Raw genomic sequence first — 7,745 nt, 5'->3', positions numbered from 1 at the left:
CTGTTAAACTGATCGTCCTTATCATCGGCGCTCTTGGAGATGCCAAACTTTCACTTGCTAATAGCCTAAAAAGCATCCCTGCGTGTCAACAATATGCTAGAATACTTGCGGGAAAAATGCAGAAGGCGGTTGTCCTTGGGTTACTCCGTGTTCTTAGGGTGCACGAGGCTTTTGCTGGATCGTCGTATTGATTGCTTTACAGACTGTAACCACCTATCTCACGGTTGTGAGACGTGGTTATGGCTGAAATTTTACCACGATTTCGCTGGAAGCGGGTGCAAATTTTCAGATTAGCACCCGCTCCCGGCGAAATCCTGCGGTTGTCCTTATGACCAATTTTTAATTATATATATCATTATTTGCAAGAATGTTGCGATTTACTACTATACAGGACTTTAGCTCACTTTTTAGGATCAGCATTTTGGAGTGATGTTCAGATATATGGAAATAAGTAATATTTCTTTTCCTTTGTGGTCGTAGTAGAGCGGGGTTTATTAGCTTGGGTTTTGTGCCCTCGTCACAACGAGAAGCTTTTTACGATAAAGATGATAGTAGATGACTGGTCCAGGAAAGGCTTCATTCACTTTTTGCATTTAGAATTGACGCTTAAAATGCAGGAAAATCTATATCGCTGTTTAACACTAGGTACAAGCTCTAAACTAATTACTAACAACCCTCATTCGTGTTCAAGATTAGCAATAGAATATTTCATAAAAGCTCTTCAATTTGAATCATTATTTTGAAAGATCAGTGTTAAGTGCAATGACCGTTTTAAAAGTGTAACAATTATTACTTTAAATAATATTTGCCATGTTATTTCGAGTTTGAAGGAAACAATATAACTGAAGTTGTTGTTATATATAACAGGGTTTTCTAGTTTTTGTTTGGTTTCGAGAATGGTAAATGGTTAGGATTAAAAGGTTTTCCTTTTTTAATAATGATCAGTGACTGTTGGTTTATCGCTCATAAGCAAAAATTAAATCAAAATCACACTCATACCCCGATTATGTGCGTTCCAATATTTTTCTGCCTGAACGCTTGACTGCCCCCCCCCCCCCTTCGAGCGTCCCTTGACACTCGAATAGTCAGTGCCGTATCTGAAATTGCTTACGTTGCGACACTGAACGCTATTGTTTGACGTGAAAATAAGGCTTCTGTACCACACCGACTAGATCCTAGGCTGGTAAAGAGTTGGGGTTTAAGTGCATTTAGTTTTATTAATATTATATTTACACGCATGCAAGAAATTACCATTTTTACACCAGTTGGTACGTGGAAAATTTCTCCGTGCTCTTCAAATCATAAAAAAATTCTGATATGCCTATAGCTTAAAAGGAATATTTACCTAAAGTATAGTTATGTTTTATAATGATATTCACCAATAAAGTTCAGGATAACGGCAAAGCATAAGAGCAGATAGCATAGAATCTTCATCTTGTCTAAGAAGAGAACAAACTGATTCATGTTTCAATTAAAAATTGTATCAACAATGTAGCTGATGAATGTTTTACTGCTTCATTAGGTTATTTAATCTATACCATAGTTGTTATCTTATAGAATGAAGACGTCAACTTTTTCCTTTTGGGATATTTACATTTGATAAGAGTCAGTTTTAACGACAATAAATTGGTTACGCACTCCCTCGAAACTGACATCACCATCCATGTAATATTCTATGTTTAAATCTTCATAGGTTCGGAAATTCAAAGAGTTAAAGGGGTGTCTTGCTTTATTAGGCCAAAAGGAAAGTGTTTTTCGAGAATCTTTTTGGAAAAGAAAAAACAACTGAGCCCTTTGAACTTTGAGGTATATTTATCTATATATTTTAAATGTATAAACAAATTTTTTAACATTAAATAATGAATTACTGCAAAATCATGAACCTATTCTATTAGCGCCTTGCCACTGCTGTCTCCAATCGGCGGGAAAGATGCAGCTCGGAATTATAGTATGAAAAAAAAACTCAAAAAAATTTTCTATTGGCATATATTTTTTTCTGAGTGAACTAAGAAAAAACGGAAACAATCGTGCAATTAAAACTTTTTTCAGTTTTGAAATTTTCTGTTGTTTTAAAGAAAACAAAGCACTTTAACCTGTTATAAAAGTCGTTTGAAACGACTTTTTTAACGACCATTTTAGTTCACTTAGAAAAGAATTTAATACTGAAAAGAAAAAACTAAATGATCTGATAATCAGCTATTCCTGGTCCATATAGCAGTCTAGAAAAGTTAGAAATTAGAAATTTCTACACAGCTCCAAGGTATGAAATTCAGAACAGAAGAACGAGAGGCGGCGCACGCGCCTTAGTGGCCGAGCACACGCACACTTGGTCGACGCTCCTCTGCTTTCGGCTTTGTATCTTCGAAAATACTTAGAATTGGCCTCTGTAACTTTGGGAATATATTCTTGGATTGTTTATCCATCGATTAAGGCAATAAAAAAATCGATTTTACGGACCTTCTAAAGCAGGACACCCCCTTAAAGAGACGAATTTTATCTTCTTATTGGTTTAGTCTAATGTTTTAGAAACTACTCAGAGAAAGAAGAAGTCTTTTTCAAACCAAATCATCGTTTTTTAACTGGGATTTTGTGTATCATATTAAAATAAAAAATACGAGTCGATTATTTTCAAACAGAAAAGTTATTTTTACTCTATTTTTAAAAATCAATTTTATTTAAAAATATTCAAATAACTTAGAATAGTACGAGTAAATTAAGGTATTTATATTTTTCATGCTAGTCACTACGATGATCTGCTCTTTGGGGCTCAAAATATCAAGTTCTTTAACAAGCCTTCCTTGGCATTATGAACCTAAACAATGAATTTTTCGTTCTCCTGTAATTTAAAAGTAAAATTTTCACGTAAAAATGAAATAATTCATTAAATTAATGTGATAACAAGTGCCATAAACATAATTAACGAAATTTTATAGAAGATTCGAAACATTTCAATAGCCCAATTTAAGTGTCTCCTGTTTCAAAATTTGGTAGCACTCCTAATTAAATGAAATTTAACACTATGGATTTTTAAATAGTTTATTTTAAATACTTTTGAAATATAAATCTATCGACATGATCTGCGAACACATTATAAAATTTTAGGAGGTCAAACTTAAACCATTTATAATTTAAGTTGAAGGCAATTGAAGAGTGTGTTTGTTAATTTATATTCAAATTATTATTTATAGTATGGTCATTATATTTATGATATCATATCATTTAACATTATTCGCAAATTATATAATTTCACATAAAAAGGCTGTTTCTTCTTCTCTGATGTAAAAATGAAATAATAATCTTTACCTTATTTCCTCCCTTTTTCGTGAAAAACTTACTTTATTTTACCTTCTTTTTGATCTTCTTATGATGTGATTTCTGATATTATCAAAGTGAAACTTAATAACACATTTTAAAAAGTGATTTCTCCATTTACAATGTAGGATCTATATGAAATATTAAACCATTCATTCGATGGTCGACTAATCGTTCTCGCCTACAGTGATAATATAGAATTAACAAATAATTTGCAACAAAAACTGGTTCACATGCTACTGTCGCATTTGCTCTTCTACTATGACCCCCTTGGACAATCAAAAGGAAACCAAAGACAATCTTGTTGACACCTACAGGAACAAATTACGCACATTCCGAAATGCAGGGGTTATTCTAGAAAAAGAAAACTAATTAAAAATCTAACTGCTGATAAAGGTGACGATTCTGATAACACTTCTCGGAAGCAATAACACACTTCTTTGGGCTGATATTGAAAGAAACTGTGATAGGTATTTCCCATTAAGAGAGAAAGAATTCAGCCATTTTTTGGTTAATATTCCACAAAAATGTTTAGGGAATTTTCGCTACTGAACGTTGGGGAAAATCCAACAAAATGTGTGGAAAATAGCGTGAACACAATTTTGGTGAAAATTCCCTAACAAAACTTTTGAGTGTATATTGCTCAAAGAAGCGCGTGTCTGTTTGATTGTTCCAATGTTGGAAGTTCGCTTACCAAAGTTACCAGAGCTTGGACCTGAGCCCGATACGAAAAAAAGGCTCGGCACCTAGAGGTGGTTCGGCAGGTGGTGAAAACCTAGTGGAATAATAAGGTGTGTCCCCTAAGGATTTACATTTTTCTTACACCTCCTTCTCTATTCCTTTACACACCCTCCACACACTTACTTGGTGATGGAAGGGAAACCTACAGTTTAGGGTGGGTTCCGAACCACCAAGAGCAACAGCCTTAAGTACTTAGAGAAATCATTTTTCTATAGTGGTACCGGTCCCACGACTCTCCGTAGATAAACAGCTCCCTTGTTAGGCTAGTGTTCATCGCATGGGCCACCGAGACTCTTCCAGAGTGCGAGCCGGGAATCGAACCCGCAAGCCGGAGGAGTGGGTCCAAAGCCTACGCTTTAGCCCCTACGGCCATCGTCCCAATAAAAGAAGAAGGTCTACAGCGATACAATCCAGGATTAAGGCCACCATCAGGTCAACGCATAAACTGTAAACTTTATTCTGAAACAAGAATTAAAGGATTGTATTTTCGTTTAAAGTATAGAGTTGGATATTGGTACATCACGATTTGTGAACAAGGTTGTGATGGAGGGGCTGAATTCGGTAAACTCCTAAAATTTTTTCTTGTTTAATGGCGTCGGTCTAGTTTATTATCGATTTCGCGCCATTTTCCACAGTGTTTTTTCACAAAAAGTACGTTTTTTTATTAATAAATGAGTGTTCACCTACTGGACCTTTAAATTGTCCGTGTTCCAGTGAACGAAGGCTGTGTTCATTTATTGGAGCAAAACTGTCACCCCGCAGGTCCAGTGAATGAACAGCAGGTTACGGAGACCTGGCTGTTGTTTCTTTACATATAAATAAGTTTGTTTCAATTAATGTGACCGTGAATATCGAAGCTATAAATATAAACTATAAACAGTTATAGTATAAATGTATATTTTTTTGGTTAGAACATAAAAAAAATACGCACGTACTAAATTAAAGGTAAGGCAACTTCGAGGTTAGAAATTTAATGCTTTTTTTGCATTTAGAAAACGTATTTTAACTATAAAAAAGATTAATTCGTGCTCGGTACTACTGCGTACTGGACAATATATATTTATAAATGTTTACAGAATTTCCATTTTTACAACACTGTGATTTATAATTCTATTTGCTAATTTAACCTAAAGCAACATAGTAAGGTGATGTATTACAAATGTTATGTGTACTAAAAATCGCAGTTTTCTAGTGTACTCACTAGATAAGAGTTTTCTATTTTTATACGAAAAGTTGTATTTTTTGTAATGTTAAAAGAACTGATAGAAATGTTTAAAAAATAAATATTGTTATAAAAAATTAGGAAAAGTTAACCTAGTTGTGTGTTCAACTTTTATATTACCTCCTTTCTTTATATATAAATGTCTTGTGGGTTTTTTTGAAATAATATATTTAATAAATTTCGCAACGCTTTCTAATATTTTACATGATTTAATTGCTCATTTTGTAATGTACCCATATAATTTTATATCTAAATCCTAATTCTAATTTGTAGTGATTATAGTGTTCATTCACTGGTGTTTTCGTTAATTTTGCACTATTTAATTATTTTTTTATAAACTTTTTTCGTAAAAACAAAATTTATTTATCGAATTATGAAATTTGAACTCTTGAGAATCTATTTTCAAACGTTTTATAAGAATAATCAATTATCATAACGTGAAATGGACTAGTTGTAATCAGTGATTTCCTTAAGTGTTCATTCACTGGGTCACTCACCCTATATCTAATTAATTGGATAATTCTCCACAGTCAGAGCACTTTCGTGTCCATTGATTATATTATTTAAACTACTGGTTATAATATTGTTAAAGTTTATGAAGATCTTTGTTTTAGTACCTTATGACAGGATCCATTGTAAAAATTAGGTTATATGACAGTAAGCCAGTGTAAAAAAATAATATGTACCCAAAAAATTACCTTAACCGATGTCCACATACGCCTGAGTGTCTTGGGAAATATTTTTGAGGTTACGTCAAAAATAAGCAGCCGTCGCTTTATAATTAGAAATACCTATTTGGATCCTGCTTGGACGTTGAATTGAAGAAAAAGTATCTGGCTGATTATGGTTTTAGTAGAAAAATAAACAGCGAAATGGTCAAGTACGTATTTTCTATCATAAAATGCCCCATGTGTGCAAATTGAGTTACCATCTTTTAGTTTATTCAAAAATAATTCTAGTTATAGGAAAGATGAAGAATGAGGGCGACGTAACAAGGCGTAAATCTAAATCAAGGTCTAAATCAAGGCGTAGAAAAATTGATCGCAAGCTTCATAAGGCTACGCGAGTGAACGCCCTCAATATGAAGCCAGATCGAGCCAAGAAGACCTGGGCGCCAATCAACTTCTTGTTACATAAAAAAATCATTTTGAAAAACTATTGTTTTTAAATTTACTACAAACAGAAGAACAGAGACCTTTGTATAAAATTGTTCTTTTTTCTAACTTAGGTGTTCTTATAACGTGGAGATTTGATGAAAACTGATATAGTCAAATTTGACATAAAACAAATACCTTCTTATTAGGACGAGAATGGAAAAAGAAAAATTCATGCACTTTATTATATTTAATAAAAAATTTTGCTTCAGCTGGAGTCTTTTATAATAACAGCTTCAGGTTATATTTGAGGCAGAATTTTTATATTTTATTCACTGAAGCAATCGTAGTACATAATAAAGAATATTTTATGTACATTTTAGGAAACAATTTTTATAGTGGCTATTCAAATTTTAAGGTTTCAAATTTAGAATTATTCTGAATTTTTATTGTAAAAGTTAAATTCTGAATTTTCCAATATTGTAAGCTTAAACTTTGAGATTAAATTGAAAATAGTTGAGTTTCGAAAAGTATCATTCAAAATTTATAAATTGTTGATGTTCTACAAATCTAAACGATTTATGTTGCCTAAAAAAGGAGTTTGAATAATTGCAATTTTAATATTAAAATTGAAATTGTGATTTTCGAAGAGTATAATTGATAATTACAAAATTGTTAATTCCTCAGAGAATGAATGTATGTACAGTGATAGAAATGGTTAATGGCTTAAGTATAAAAAAGTTTTAATACTAACATATTTTGCAACTCATTTTTTCAAAGCTTTATATAAAGCTCGGAATTGTTTAAGTTTTAAATTTCTGAAGTATACATTTTTTTATTTTTTTAATATTTCGCATTTGAAACTACTTTTTATTTTGAACTTTATTTAGTTGTGCCAAAAAATAGTGATAATTAGGATCCCTCTCACAAAACCAAACTCAAAAATTAATTTTAATTTAAATTTAATTATCTTCTTCTATTTAAATTGGAATTGAATTTTTGTCATTAAAGTAAGCTCTTAGACTTCGAGTTCTAGAATTGTATAATAGTCCATTTAAATGTTTCAATTCTTATTATTTCATCTAAGAAACACGCCACATTTGAAAGAAAATTTTTTTTTCAATTATTAAAGACTTGCAATAAAATTTTTGTATTTCTCAAGTCTTTATTCATAATGTGTCCCCTAAGGGTTTACATGACTTACATTCCTTACAATCTTTCCGTTTACATCTATATATTTCTTACAATCTTATCCTTTCTATATATACAATTACTTACAACTATTTACATAAAGTCTTGTATCTAGTTCCTTATTTCTATTTCCTGCGATAGCGCAATTTAGGACTTATTAGTAAGCGAGTGAGCGAGCGAACGAA

This window comes from Belonocnema kinseyi, chromosome 2 (assembly GCF_010883055.1).
Source record: "Belonocnema kinseyi isolate 2016_QV_RU_SX_M_011 chromosome 2, B_treatae_v1, whole genome shotgun sequence".
Lineage (NCBI taxonomy): Eukaryota > Metazoa > Arthropoda > Insecta > Hymenoptera > Cynipidae > Belonocnema > Belonocnema kinseyi.
The sequence above is the reverse complement of the archived record's forward strand: the minus strand, read 5'-3'. Positions refer to the sequence as shown.